Genomic DNA, 16,290 nt, shown 5'->3' on the forward strand with positions numbered 1-16,290 from the left:
CCATTTCTTTGAAAATCAAATCTGTGCTGAGCATCTATAAGAATGATCCAAATCATTTTCGCATAGGAAAACACCTATTACTTACATTAATGAAAAATTTGTGCTGTAGGCATTGTGTTTTGTATACCAGTTTTAACCAAAAAAAAAAAAAAAAAAAATCCCATGGATAGAAGCCCTGAAAACAATGATTTATAATGGAAATATTGACACAATGCAAGACACAATAGGACCATTTCTGCTTTCAGATATAAATGATTCATGCTGCAATGAGTCACTATGTAATAATCTACATGGGGGACTTGATTTCCTGGCTCCATCACTGCTCAGTTTATATCCTAAAACATTATATTTGGATATTTGTCATTGTATGAACTTGTGTAACCAGAATTTTTAATTAAGACCACCACATTATCTACAGAGCCACATAATTAGTTGCCCTGTGTCACAAATACATGTATTAATGCAATTCTTCACCAAAAGCCTCTTGTTCTATTACTTTAAAGATCGGGTCAGTATGCCATATGGGTAACCTCATGTTCCCTCAAGGTAAACACAACTTTAAAGTCAATATAAAGCTATAATTACTTAGCCTTTTTTTTTTTTTTTTGACTATTTCAGTTGTACTCTTGTTTTTGTTTTTTGTGTTTATCCTACGATTTATTGAGAGCTAGTTATTTGCTTGATGCTGTGCAGACATAAAGAAATAGATTGAATAATGTCTTTTATTTGTAACATTCTTTTTTTTGCAACAAAATATTGTTGTTCTGAGGTTTCACATAGATACATGCAACTCAAACAAAATTTGAAATTCATATACCATTTTCCAGTGTGACTGCATGAAGATATACAAAAGACATTTACTTCAAGTAGACAAATACCTCTGGTACTTTCACCAGCTGAAGAACATATAACCAAAATAAAAGGAATTTGGAGTGCCATAATCCTGCATTGTCCTGCTGTTACAGAGGAAGATGGGTTGTAACAAAACCCCATTTCCAAGTCAGAGGCATTTGAAAATTCACATTTTGAGGCTATATCCTATTTCTAGCCAGAATTATCCAAATCCTCCCCGATTTTAAGCCAAAAAGTCAATAGGATTAAATGAAGAAAAGATCTGGCCAAATCATTTGCAATGTAAAATAATTTCCAGTATCTTAGAAAGACATTTTGGATCAACTTGATGCCAACCAGCTAGTCCTTTAATTGTCAGAATGAACACTTATTCCCTTGCTGATGTACTACCTTTGCTGCAAAACTCTCTAGGTGAAGCAGCAAGTAGCCAACATTTCTCCAAGCTAGTAACTTACCATCTTGCTAGGTAAGGAAAACCACGGTGCAAACATATGATGGAAACACAGCCATGCCGCCCAAAATAACATGCAGCATGGCAGTCGTTGCCTTTCAATGGTTCCTGCTCAACAGTAGGAAAAAGCTGATGAGGAGAAATGTTGCCACGTGGTGGATTATCTGTTCCTTGAAATCCCAAAATAAATGAATTATACTTTTCTTAGCATTTAGACCTCTCTTTAAGAGAGGGAGAGAAAAAAAAGTAGCAGACACCGCCAAATGCGTCAGGCAGATGTGGCTGGAGAACCTACCTGAGGTGCCAGCTGGATTTGTACTAGCATTCTTGGAGAGACTGAAGACACGAATGGCTGCTTTGAATTTAATGTATGTTATTTCCTGCCTGCTGGCATTACTTATGGGACGTTTGCTGTCCACTCTGCTGTGCCCTCCAAGTGCTTTTTTCCCCCCTCCCTTGAATTTTCTCTTCTTTTTTAATAGGGACTTTTCACAAAATGAAACCAAAATAATAAATTGGTGCCTTAAACATTTGGCTCCTATTCCTCAGTTCTCTAACCAAAGGCAGACAGCAGTTCATGGTAAAGAGTAAAGGCAAATGGTTAACACATTTTAAGATACATTTTTGGCAATGACAGAAATTTGTGAAATAGTTTGACTTTTTTTTTTTATAAAAAGAAAAAAAAGTGCTTGGTAAAACTACTAGCATGTTTCTGTGACACCAATACCCTTGTGAAGCCTCTTTGCAGCTCGCATTGTAATTACATAATATAAGCAAGGCTGGTGACAAACACCATAGTTTACCCAAAAAGTCATCTATACAAACCAAAACAGTAAGGAAATTGGTGGGCCTGACCCTTAGAGCTCAAATACTCTGTGCCACCAGCCAGGAGTTAACTAACAAACAAGTTCACTCTTGCCAAAATGTACTGGAAACAAAAGAGCAGAGAATTTGGTGCGTTTTAATATGGACCAATCACACCAGCTTATGAAAATTTCAGGATAAGTGCATTCAAATATATGTATTTACATGCACACACACACACATGCTCACAAGTGGGTTTTTATGTGCATGTTTATTTCTGTAGCTTTTGGATATTACTTGCTTCCTAGCAGACGTATTGTGCACATGGTTTTGAGAATTTCTATTATTTGGTTGCTAGAAAGAGAGCACTCAACCCTGTACTTTGTTTCACGATTTAACTATTTCTACAACAAGAGACAAATGAAGCTCTAGGGTTTTTCAATTTTTTTGTTCTCCAATTTTATTCTATATAATGGTTGAATCCCAGTGCCCTGCAGCCCTACACCACCCTACTAGTGCTTCTGCACAATCCTGCCCGTACCCAGGCAGGTCTATGTTTATCTTTTTGCTGCTCCCAGCCAGGTGCCCTTTCTCAGCTCCTGGGTGAGCCTGAACAGAGCAACTCAGCTCAGACGGATCAAACAAACAGCTCTGGAGACCCAATGAGGCCCCTGGGCAATATTTCACGCAGGCCGGTTGAAAGAGCTTAGTATGTTTGAAACCTCGACATCTTTGTCAAGTTTTGGCGAAACTGTCCAAGGGAGTCCAGGATAGCTAGGGAGAGAGACACAGACACACAGACAGCATGACTGCCTAAGCCTTGTTTCCTCAGGAAACTAGGCTAAAAACGTGCCTAGAGGTGTTTTTAACATCCCAAACTATTCAGCAGTCCTCAAGATGAGGATAAGAAATACCTATGCTATGCACTGTTTGGAAGGCTTCAATGCACAAAGTGAGAAGAAGAGAGTCATGCAATCCTACCTAAAACTAGGATTTTTAATCAAATAGAGCAACAGCGCTTTTCCACAACTTATTCTTGTATGAAGTCAGCACCAATATCTACAATTATAAATGCTTATAAACAAGTTCACCAATACTGTAATAGCATACCTCTTGCTAAAAAGACAGGTTATCCTTAGCAGACCTGCTCAAGGCAACATCCCGTGTAAGTTCTGCCACAAGTTATGCTTCCACCCTCTTCCTGAAATATTTAGAGACAGCTGCAATTTTTGCAGAAGTATACGTATGGTACTTTTATAGTACTCTAGAGTTTATCTGATATGTTGTATTTTCCATGACTTCCCGATCACATGTGAATATTTTAGGTGAACAGAAGGCAAAATACCTTGAATATGAAATTATAATTAGCAAGCATGGAGTAAAGAATATTCTTTTTCATATGCGAGTGACCGTATAGATATACCGGCACAAAAAGCGTTAATGCAACTATACACACCTTTTATCACATCAAAGTATGCCTAAAAACTGTCAGAAGAAAAAAAAAATGACTTTTTCTTGCAAAACAGGGCTCTGCCTTGCTTTAATTATCACCTCAGACAATAATGCCTCAGTGCCTACACCTGAAAGCTTGACAGTGCATGATAGTGCACAAGCCTGCTGTGGACAAGCTCACATAGCAAAAAGCAATCTTTCTTTAAGGAGAAAACAGCTGCAAATGTGAAGGCAATTAAGGACATACAGAAATTTAGTCTCATAGCCAGGGAAGATTTGCAGAGCAGCAACTGCCCAGCAATTTGGCTGGCCCCAGTAAACATCCTGCCCCGTCTGGGCACTCCACAGAGAGACTGTAGCAGCAAGCGCACTGGGAGCTGCTTGGCTGATCCAGCCTTCGGGGTAGGAATCGGGCACCTGATTTTGCAGCTAGCGGCAATGCCTTTGGTTACTTCACAGCCTCACTTGAGCAAAGCAGACAGGAATTCACTCCAGCTTGCAGTAAAAACTGTATTATGTTGCATTAAGGGGAAGAAAAAAAGAAAAAAACAAACCCGCCTATGAAATTGTGTCTTATTCCAAGTATCTTGTAATGAAATCTATGGAAGTTTGTCCTTCTTTCGTACAGGATATGCCAGTACACTGTTTACATTTGCGCAGAAGGTTTACGTTCTGGAGTCATTTCATCCTACTCTGAAATGCATTTACTTTGATATACGTTCTTCTTTGACACACACTCTCATGCATATACAGAAGAATCCATAGGCAAAGAGATGAAACTATCATAGATTATTTAGTTAGCTGATGTGTTAGCATACAGAATCACAGATCTTTCCTGAGATTCTGCCATGCCTTTTGCGGGTCCAAGTGATATATTTTTAAGCTTTCTCCTGTGTATTATTTGTCTCTTACTTTATAGTAGATCCCCATAGTCTAGTTCTTGTGTGATTTTAACATATACACTGTGACTGGGATGACTAGGAGACTAGATTCATAATGCAGTATGTAAACAGTTCTTTTGCAGGCATACCATCTGCCAAATCAACACACTTTGAAATTTTTCTTTTCTTTCTTTTTTTCCACTAGGCAAGGCATAAAGGATTTCGGTCAATAACCACTTTGGCATAAAAGTATGGAACAAGTTTCATGAACAGAGAACAAAACAAAACAAAAAAATTGTTTAGCTGATTTTCACACAGCTGAAATCCCAATCATTTGAAGATACTTACGTGCAGAAATATGCTATTAAAAAGAATTACAGAAAACCTATTGGCAAGCAACACTTCCCCATCATGAACAACTAATTTCTATTCTTATCTGCAGATTTTGAAGATGAAGAGGAAAAACAAAAAGACAGAAATAAAAATAATAAACACTTTTTAAATATAAACATCTATCAATTTACTATCATGATTTTTTGTCATATGTAAGGGACTGTTAAAGCTTGTATTGCATTTGACAACATAAATAGGCCACGACCAATGTTTCAATCCATAACTCTCAAATGAATTAAATGCTTGAATTATATACTAATCATCAAAGTCCAAGCTTCCCAAGCCCCATTTATTCATAATTACACTCTGAGAAACTGAAACTAAAGAGAAATAATGAAGTTGCTTAGTGTACGCACTAATTTCCCCTACAGAGATATGCTTGTTGTTACTGGTTCTTGTGGATGGTGACCTGTCTATCTACTCTCAGATCAAGTAACTCATGCATTCAGTGCTTTCCCAAATGATAGGGCTCAGATTTCCCTTGCTTGCAAAACAGCGAGCAAAATAAATGCAAACCATTAGTATCACAGCACTGGTTTCTAACCTTTTGTGTACCTGAGAAAAGCAAGCAATATTCTGCAGCCACCCCCAGGCTTTGGCCACTTTGCCTTTCTTTACCTTTCCTTCTTCTGGCTGCAGTCACCACCTCTTTCTCATCCTCATCCATTTACTCCCTGATGCAAGGCTGCTGGTGCTGAGATTGTGCTAATAAGCTGAAATGGGACCATCTGCCTTTGGCCCAAGTTACTGGGGAGTGTTTCCATGCTGAGCTCCCAGTATTACAGCCCTGGGGTAGTCCCAGTGTGGCAGGGCATGCTTGCTCGTGCTCCCTACCTCATACTGGTATTTCCAGGGTGAGCCACTGCCTCACTTATCTGAAAAGCTAACCATATTTTGTGTTCCTGCATTTGTAAAGTGCTTTTGGCTCTTCAGACAGAAAACATGATTAAAAAATAATTTCAAGATAGGCTAAAGTTTTTTTTTTTTTTCCTAAAATGCAAAAAGAATGTCAACTTTTAGGCAAATTTAACCTCATTAATAAATGCATTTTAAGGCAAAGCTGTTTAAGATTAATTCTTTCTTCATTTAAATACCAAAATCTGGGCTAATGAAGGCCATTCATGGTCCTCTGTTCTTTTTCCAACTGCAGCTGATGGCATCTCTACTATGCAAAGTAAGTATGAGGAATAAATTTCTATTGCTGCTTTGGGTATTTGTGGGGTCATCTGTTATAACAGAAAAGCATTGCTCCAAATCCAAGTTTTGGCAGGTAAGAAGGTTGTTTATGGTGCTTTGTGTCTTGCTTTAATCACAGTTGGAGGACGTGCTTATTAGAAACATATTTTTATTTCCATCTGTTTGTTTTGACTAACAACATAAGGCTTACCTAGTTATTTACAAAGTAATTTTTTCCTAAAAGAATAGGAAAGAGAGAGAAATGTTTCTTTAGAAGGTGAACTTAGCATAATTTGTACACATACTAACAATAGCACGTTCTTATAACTCCTTTCACTACATAAGGAGCGTTCTTCCAACATAAGTTACAAGATATTAACAGTAGCAATTAGATATCTATAATAAGTAAATCTACATTTACATTTAAAACTTGTAATTTACATAAAATTATTTGATACCAGATGCTAATAGCTCAGGTTTTATATAAAACAGTTGTAATATCAAACCAGTATTACTACTCCCTTCTTGAGGACATTTGCTCAAATTTGTTATGTACTTCCTGACTACTCTTTGCTGGTTTTCAGTGATACTGGAAATTACTCAAGTTACAATGAACCTAGTTAAAAGATTTAAGAACTATTACGTGTATATCTGCAATACCATATAATATCTTCTGCTCCACTAAGTCAGAGAGCTAAGCAGCAGCATTCCTCTGAAATCCCCTGTAACTCCCTCTGAAACAACTAATAAAAATGGCAATGACATTCACAGCCCTTTTGGGTGTAGAAAGACATTTGATGGCTTTGATGGCAACACAGGGGTTTTGCCATCATTCTGTTATGTTCAAAAAAGACCATATACATCTGATGATGCTTTTTGCAGACCTGTCCTAAAAATTTGGTAATTACTGTCTACCTTGATTAATAGTTTGAGACTGATTAGCTGCATCAGGAAAGAAACAGTGGAAAAAGCTCATTGGCTTTCTCTCCTGTCCAGTTGATAAGATCTGATCAACATGCAAGAAGAGTGAGGTAGGACTTAAGCCAGCAATCTCCACTTTTTCCAGGAATTTGTTGTTCATACTGTTTTCACTGAAATTTTCTAAAATCATTGTTATGGATGTGTGGTCAAGCACTCATAGGTGAGGAAATATCAGTATTAATTACTCCCTTTCAGTCACAATTTAAACAAGATGATGACATCCAGGCAAGAAGACCTGGACCTTATAGCACACACAGACATGTGACAATATTGTGTGAGACCTGTCTGACTATAAATCTAAAATATAACATTTTGTGTGTTTACAAACCTACATACGATCTGCGGGATACCTCACTTCAGAATATAGGGCTTGTACACAGTAGGCTAGGGCAACGCATACTTTAGGTCCCTTCTTTTCCTTCAAAAAGAAACCAGAAAAAAATCCTCAAAACTTTGGCAGTTCATGGGAGTCTCAACAAGAAGTAAAACCCAAAAGCAATTTAGAAAATCAGCACTAGGGAGACAGAACTTGTCAAGTCCTTTTTTTTCTGGTTCCTTGCTAGTATTTTGCTCACAAGAAAAAAACCAGTATTGTTAAGAAATTTCCCAGAATAAAAACTGTGAGGCAACAACATAAAAGAACTGGAAGCCTAAGGAATGCTAATAGCACGAGATTGATAAACATGACTGATTTTCTATAGTTACACTGAAACTCTTATATAAACTTGATTAATCATTGTCATGAATGTTAGTATGTACATATTTTTAAAATAGTAAATGATTTTGCTTTTCCCAGCAAATTATAGTATTTGTGTATTATTTAAAGAGCACTTTTACTCTAAATATGTCCTTCAAAGACTTTTAGAGCCATCTGTTACAACACACTTGCACAAAAGGTTCAAAAATGTCTAGTAGGAATTCCAGACAAAACTGTGTTCAGCAAAAAAATTGATGCTAATCCCCTATTGCCTTATTGAAGGAATACTGAATAATGTATGCAAAAAAGTGAAAAATGCAGAGTATGGAAATATAAGATGCATGTATTGTTTAAAACAATTTGTAAATGTTAATCCTAGTAATGTATTTCTATGTACTTTACATTATTGTAGTTACAGACTTGGACTAAAAGTTGGTTTGGAACAAGAGTCATGCTTGTAATCATACAAACTTCCTGTCTCAAATGGAAAAATGGATTAATTTTTAAAAAGACAAAGAAGCAGAGAAAAGCAGAAGCTTGTTTTCTCACACGGTTCTTGAAGCTGGAAGACAAGTTGAAGTTGAGTTTTTAATGATATTTTTAAAATAGTTAATGCATCAACTCTGACATATCAAGTCTTTACTCTGTATTTTTGAAAGTTGAAAGCAATTAATATTTTAGGTCTATTTTCTTTCTCCTACATAAAATAACCCATCTATTCCTTTATTCCCTAGGTTTCTAGTAACTATTATTATTTGAAAGAAGTACAGTTTGAAAAGCTAACTCCCTTTGACATTGTAATCTTCATTTCAAGAAATCTCTCATATTGGCTTTGAGACCATCTTGCCATTGCATGTCACAGTATCCAAATTTTTATTACATGATGAGGTCACTACTAGGTTAATTTGCTCAATCATAGTCAAACAAACGAGCCGATTCGCTTCAAAAAAAAATTCAAATGGTGACACACACCGAAATGGTTGAAGTTGCTCAAGAGTGGCTCAAACAACAGTCTTCAACTGAAGTATAGATGTGTTGTCTCCCTTTCCAAGAGGTAAGTTATTCTACACAGTAGTTTAAATACAATGATCATCTTTAAAACTCTCCCCAGGACTTACCATTGAGCTCAGGGAAATGAAACCACCACAACAAAAATAGAACAGCTGGAAAACGCTGCACATGGATGGTAGTATGGACACGTCTGGGCCCCAGTAAGCTGAATGAACGTCAAGAAGGCGGAGAGGAAGCTATGTGGTAGAAGGCGACCTAGTATGATACAGGAGAAAAGCTAGAGTTACTCAACGTTTTCTCTTCTTTCCCTTCTGTGAAAATTCTGACTGGTCGATACCAAAATTCTGCTCAAAACATTTCATACTAGCTTACACATACTCAGTGCGAGGTTTTCAAGCCTATATAGCATTTATTTACATTTGAGCAAGTGACTCAACCAGGTTCTGAGTTCCTCTGAGAACACGATCGTCAACAGATTAAATCTGAATGGGAAACTCCTTTTCTACACTGAAATTATAGCTTGCACTGAAATGAGCACTTTTGGATGACATGTCTCTTCTGTTTGGAAAAAAACAAAGTTGTAAAACCTCTCGCTCCAGTCCTTCCTACCCACCAGACAAAATGAGGAAGGAAAATGTTAATATAGCCTGACATTCCAAAAAGCAAGGAGGAAAAAATCCATATAACTGTAGCAGCTGTTTTGGCTTCACAGACAAAAAACCAAAAGTCTCTCTCATTTGCAAGTAACATCTAAAAATAATAGTTTGCTTTGCATATGCACATAAGCACACATGTACTCCTGTTAGAGAAATCTGAAGAACAAAATCAGTTATTTCACTTTCACTTATTGCAACTAAACAAATCCTTCACCACATTATTTTTTTTTCTAATTTTGAAACGAACTAAGATCACAGGTAGTAATTCTACCATACTAGTTCTTTTTAGAAAAAAACAGAATTTTTATTTTATGGTTTTCAGTGACTTACAGTTCAAAGCAAAAAGGACCTAGAATGAAATGCAAATGGAGTTGCTTAAGCTACCTGCAGTGTCACCACTCTCAGTTAACCTTACTGCTTTATTATGGGCATTTTAATAGGTCTTTAAAACAAAGGCCAAATTCTAAAGTAGTTTTTGGTGAGGGAGACAGATTTTAGAGAGTCCCTACCAAAATCAGAACCAGAAATGGGTAAGAATCTCCATTTTCAGCATTTTGGATATGTAAAATAGCTTATCAGAAAGCATTTTTTTTAGAGCTACCTGTCAGAATAGTCCAGTATTAGCACATCAGACCATGTCCTGAGAGGTGTAAAGCTTGCCTTAAGGGAAGGGATAGAGCCTTTGAGATCTGTGGAAAGACTTTTACTGACCTCTGCAAAGACCACGGAGAGCAAATCTCTAGCTGCCACGTAACTGAACAAAACAAAATCACCACGATAAACTGACATTAACATCTGCATAGTGTTTGCAAATGTTATTTGTTCTTTTAAGCCAAATTTTTGTGATTTTTTTTAATATAAAATTGTAATGTGTGTGAATAAACAACTCTTTAATAATAAATCCCTTTATTGTAATAAATGACAGAATGCGTACTTCATGCTGATACAACCTGGTGAAAAAAGAGTTTTAGCACCATTTATTTCAGCCACATGTTCTCATTCACGGTATTGCTTACAGAACTGAAAAATATTTATCTTATGGATTAGAATGCTATTTTATAACAGATTCCACAGTGTTACATGATGCTAAAGGGGTGAGCTTGTAACACAAAATATCATGCCCCCTTTGCTAAAATTCACTCAACCCTCATACTAAAATCCTTTTGAAATGCTTCTATTTACCTAAATTTCCTGGTCACGTTATCGCATTTCTCTACTTTAGAAAGAGAGAGAGGGGCAGAGAAAGAAAGAAAGAAAGAAAGAAAAAAGAATTGGAGGGGAGGAAGGGAGAAAAAGGAGTCCAGTCAATTATTTCAATGTCCTGCAACTTCTTTTAGTCTTTGTTTTTTTAGTTCAGCTCTTTTAGTCTTCCGCACTCTGTATTTACTAGTGTTTTGGAGGATAGCATAAGCCTTTATTCTGGTACTCCCCTGATTGTCTGGAGTCTGCAAGGTCCTTTAAGAAGCGGTAGCCAAGTTCTATCCTTTTCTAGATCCTGACCTCTAGGTTCACTGGTATTGCCAGGTTACTACTGCATTACAGACCTGCCAGACACCAGCTGAAGAACCAGAAGGAACGAGTGGACTTCTTTTTTAGCTTCTTTGCAAGACTTTGGCTGGGCAAAGGAGTTCAGTGCTCACTTCTGAAACATTTTTGTTCTTAGTGGTGAGGAGGAAAGAGAATTTAGCAAGCCTGGCTCTGCCAAAAACAAGAAAAAAAACCCCAAAAAATCCACTTACAAACCATAAGATAGAAAAATCTTTATTCTACTGTGTACTCAGGCATTATTCCGTGATGTGGCAATTAAGTCAAGCCCTATAGGAATTTAACATCCAACAATCAAATTCAACCGGTTGTTCTGAATTTGGCAAAAGGCCTTCAGTCTGAATTTATTTTTGCAAAGAGGCAATGAAAATAAGCCTCATGCTTCGCATAATTTTTTAACACGTGCAAGACTTCTTCTGTAAAGGCCAGGTGCACAGCCTGTAAACCCTAGAGATTAGAGAGTGTCTCTGATCTGAAACTGCTATAAAGCTGCACAAAGGAGTTTTGCACAAATTAAATCAGAGATTAAACAGAAAGCAAGCAAAGAGAAGTCATGTCCTAGTAGAAATATATTCTTTCACAATCTGCACAGATGAAACCAAACAAAACAGTCGATTTCTAAATTATCAAAGGCCAATCTGATGCTCTAGATTGTACTAAACAAAACTGCATTTTTCTGAAACTTCATTGCGGCTATGGCCTTTTGGAATTTAAAAGTCCTGCATCTTTTAAGCTTCAATACTGCAGAGTTTAAGAGATCTATAGGAAAAAAATCCCCTGAAGCCTGCCATTTTAGTGAAACAAGCCAGTTTGTACAGAATCCAACAATTACACAAACTCCGAGGCTGGGGGAGCTCCAAACATTTCCCCAGTCTTTATCAAATCAATGTCAGTGACAATTTTCAGGAATTTCTTAAATTTAATAAATTAAAGTGAATAAACTTAGGCTTGTTAAATGGCTCAGCTTTCTCAATTCATGATAGAAAATGTCTTTATGCTGTATTTTCTTTTACCTACTCTTTCTGCCAATTGTAAATAGCTGAACTAATAGTACCGATACATACAGTATCATTTACACCCTTCGCTGATATGTCTCCCTTGTTCTTTCATGGTCTAACCATCCATTAGAATAACTGCACGTGTGCAAGGCAAACATAAGTTTTCAATGCTCTAATACATTTAAAAGCAAAGACCTCTATGACAGAAAAATTAATGAGAATGATTTCAAGACAGGACCTGCAATACCGTTGCCATGTTATTGTCAGCTAATACATGGGTTAGAAAAATCACATTTTTTTTTTCTTTTTTTTTTTTTTTTTTTTACATCCTGCTGAGTTTCACACCTATTTTAACAGGCTGGGAGGAAGGCAGGTTTGGAGAGAAGGTGGTAAAATGAGGGTTAGAAATTTGTTTTCTTAGTTAGGATTTTCACCAATCACAAGCACACGGTGGTTAGGGCTTAAGGAAAGACAAACAAACCAATGCTGCAACATTAACAACAAGAATCGTGTAAACTGGTAACCCTAGTGCGTGCCGAAGATTTGCATTTTAATCCGTACCAAACACAGAGCTTTCGCTGCATCTCTTTGGACCCCCGTAGGGTCTGGCCACCCTGTGAAGCGGTGGGAGTAACTTGGCGCCCTTCAGTTCCAGCTCCCATTCGGGGCCGTTCCTCGCTGGCCCTCTCGGCACTCGCCAGCTGAGAAGGTGCCTGCCGGTGCTGAAGGCAGAGGGAAAGCAAAAAAAAGAAAGCAGACTGATGCAAAGTTAATAAACATCATTAAGGAATTTGGCATATATGTGCATACCACAGCTCAGCTCTGAGACTGGTCCCCTGTCTTACATGACATTAAATGGTCATTCCTTTGCAACAATAATTTTTAGAGAGAATTTTGATAATCATCATGCACTTCTGCAGAGAAACACACACATCACCAGTTCAGTTATTTATTACTATTTCCACTGTACTAGTTTCACGGGACATTTACAATGCTGATTCATAGAAGAATGGGTACGATAAAGAGTATCTTATTTATTTGTTGAAATATTGTCTACTGCCTATATATTGGTCCTGAGCATAGTGCCACCACAGACATATGCACCACATATATCCACCAGTTACATGGGAAATATCGACGTCATCCAAGAACTATAAAATATATGCAATATATTAAAAACTATATGTAGATATGCAATATGGACACTTACTTTCTTCCAGTAGCTATAGTAAACTTTAAAAATAAGCATATTTTCAACAATTATTTCATAGTTTTCTTCAAAGACTTCCATTATAAAATTGAAGCCAGAGGAGGAGGGAGGGAGGGAGGAATTTTGACCAAATTCCATTAGCCAGCTGTGACAGGCTAAGAGCTTTATTCTGCAAAACAGGATTAGCTCCAGGTCTGTACAACTGTCTGCCTGAATTCCCGCAGCTGGGCGGCGAGGGATCGGGGAAGGAAGCAGGGAGCCGCAGAGCCCCTCGGCCTCTCCGCTGTTCCTCAAGCCCTTCGTGCAATGGGTGAGGGTCTCATCCGACACCTCCTAGGCGAGCGCAGCATTTCAGCCTGCTCCTTGCACGAAGCCGGTTAGAAGGAAGAGTTTGGGGTCGCCCCGCTTGACACTGCACCTGCTCCCAACGGCTAGACCAAGTATGTTAGAGGGTGGCCCAAAGGAGAAACAGGGCAGCTAGCTCCAGTATCGCTTGCCCTGAAGGAGCAGCTGGTTTCACACCCGCGCTTGCGTGCTCCGTCAAGCCCTTTCCAGCATCCGCCTCCCTCCCTCCGCGATGCATTTCAAGGACAGAGCATACGGCCACAGACCTTCCGCGGGATAAATAAAAAATGAACAGCTAGCTGTCGAGCCACAGGCAGCCTAGCTCGTTCAAGAGTCTACAGTGAAAGGAGAGCGGAGGCAGAAGGCCGTTGCCTCATTAGTTATGCGTTTGGGTAAACAGGGTTTCGTATTCTTGTCAGGGATTGATAACATCGCCGCTCTCCCCGCGCTCATGGCCTTGGAATTCAGAGCCACTGCAGCAACAGGCAGGGTCTGCACTGCAGGCTCTTCCAGCACACACGGACATTTACCAAGGTAATAAAACAGATGTTACGGATATGTAGCTAATTTCCTTCACATTTCACATGCAATGTTCTAATAGCCTTCAGCTATATGACAGAACTCAAGACTTCACTGCGTTTCTCCAGATTTTTCCAGAAAAATCAAAACTGGGAGGAACGTGGATCAGCTAATTTTTGGCTGCGGCTTAACAAGGACAGCACTAAACAGAACACAACTGAAAGCCCCACTTAAGAAAAATCCTTGCAAGTAATAAATATAGTTGAACAATATTAATTCAGGAACTTTTTTCTCCACTGACAGCCTTAGACCTCTCCTGACAACTGCTGTGGCAGGGTGTACAGCTTGACCCCATGAGAAAACGTTGAGTGTATCTCTTCACTCAGCAGCCACAGAGGTGTAAGTGTGTACCCTGTCTATCAGGGTAGGCAGAAAACCGAATGCCCTACGATACTCACAAGATAAGGGCTTCACCTGCCTGTTTTGGGGCACCCACAATGAATACTGCAAAAGCAATCTGAGAGCTATAAAACAGCCTCCTTTTATACGGAAGAGAGAAAACAGTACTGGAGACTATGAAAAAGAAAAAGGATTGTTGCTCTTTTTTATTTAACATTTACATAAATACCATCAGTTTGAGAGACAGTGTGCATATATGTATGACTATGCATTTTGGACAGGATGGGTCAAACCCACTAAGTCAAGAGCCAAGGCTTGTAGAAGGGTTTCTTCTATGAAAGAAAACTTAAGATTTAAGGCTGGATCTGTTTTCTCAGTTTACAACTCCTAATCTTACTTGCGCTGACCTTGGAGTCCACTGTCAGGCACTGGACATCCTTTTTGAAACCTAGCCGTAAATCCAGAAGATTACAGTCCCCCACTGCAGACTCCCTCTGGCAGCATGTCCCTTCACATCTGGCAGTAGAGGTGCTCATCTGGTGCACCTTATCCTTTTTTCATTTAAAATCAGCAGACTCCGGACACAGCTAGCATTTAGCCAGCTGACACTAGCAGGGCAGATCTGAATTGCAGCAGTTTAGGTAGCCGTCATAGAAGCAACTCGGATGGCAGTCCTAAGCAAATGGCACCCTCTGGTAGGAATGTACTGATGAACACACACTCCTCTTTCACAGAAAGAGGACAGGAGAAGGCTGCAATGTGAACATTTTGCTTTGCTATTCCTGAAGAAAATGCAGATTTGAAATTTTTACAGTTAAAAAGCCCTTTCAAGGGCAGCAGGAATAACGAATCAAAGGCCTAATCCTAGAAACTGTCACCCACTTGAGATGGCTCCAGAATTTAAGTGGGCAAAAGCTGCAAAAACAGGCTCCTAGAGCCTACAGTGATGTAAGAAGTATGAGCCGGAAAGAGGAAAGCCTTAGTCTAATCATAAGCAGCAACAGAAACTCTCTGTCTCAGCTGTGATCTCAGGAGAGCCATATTAACATAGGGGTGTTGCTAAATGTATGTGTCCCAAATAGTTGAGACCCAGAGAGACCAACTTCAGATAATGAGCAAAAGAAAGTTAGCACTTTCTGAATAAAAGCAGAAGTAGCACAGCCCTTCATGGATCTATCCCCATAACACCTATAAAACTTGAAGCACATTGAACATAACATTTAACTTTGGCTGAACTGGATAAACAATTTAAATAGGGTAAGAAATGCTTAAGTAGCCTCTCCTTTCTATGCAGACCCACCAACAATTCAAATATATTAGGCAACCTCAACTGCAAGACCTCCTCAGCATGTCCTTAACAATTCCAGTGCTAAGTACCACAGCTCAGCTCTACAGCAGCATTTATGCACTCGAGTCCCACTGGAAATCAGTGCTAGGCATCTCTGAGTGCCCAGCTGCCTAGATACTTGTGCAGATTTTTGGACTCTAAGTGCTTTTTAGGACACATGTCAAAGGCTCTTGCACAAAAGTGAGCCCTTCTCTAACACAGTGGTACAATACAGTGAATCCATACAGTTTAGTTTTGGCTAATACCACATCAATCTTCTTTTGTATTGTTTAGACTATAAAAAGGCCATTTCATATCAGTTTCCAGCTCCACGCTCACGCACAGACCATTTTGCCTTGTCCTCCACATTTGCATATCTTACTGTGGGAAGTTCATTACTTCCTTCTCGAAAAAGGAAAGAGAGCCAGGTAGTAAGCCAGAGCTTTCTCTTGGGTCAGGAGCATGGGGATGAAAACACAGCCTTGTGCTGGATCATCTCTCTGAGCTAAGGGGACCGGCGCACTGCTGGAGCGCTCTTTTAGGAAATATTGCAGCACAGGTGTGCCTGTGAGTTCTCGGACCCAACTTGTTCA

General features: G+C 38.8%; 1 long non-coding RNA gene across 1 annotated transcript in view; it reads right to left on the reverse strand.

Annotated features, from left to right (window-relative positions):
- The window catches only part of LOC112992396 (uncharacterized), a 55,058-nt gene that overhangs the window by 10,411 nt on the left and 28,357 nt on the right, over positions 1–16,290 (reverse strand). The window contains exons 11-12 of the long non-coding RNA XR_003261527.2: positions 12,459–12,619; positions 8,806–8,953 (exon numbers count right to left, since the gene is read on the reverse strand). This is a non-coding gene — a long non-coding RNA (uncharacterized LOC112992396). The remainder of the gene's footprint in view (positions 1–8,805; positions 8,954–12,458; positions 12,620–16,290) is intronic.

The sequence above is a fragment of the Dromaius novaehollandiae genome, chromosome Z, assembly GCF_036370855.1.
Source record: "Dromaius novaehollandiae isolate bDroNov1 chromosome Z, bDroNov1.hap1, whole genome shotgun sequence".
Classification (NCBI taxonomy): Eukaryota; Metazoa; Chordata; class Aves; order Casuariiformes; family Dromaiidae; genus Dromaius; species Dromaius novaehollandiae.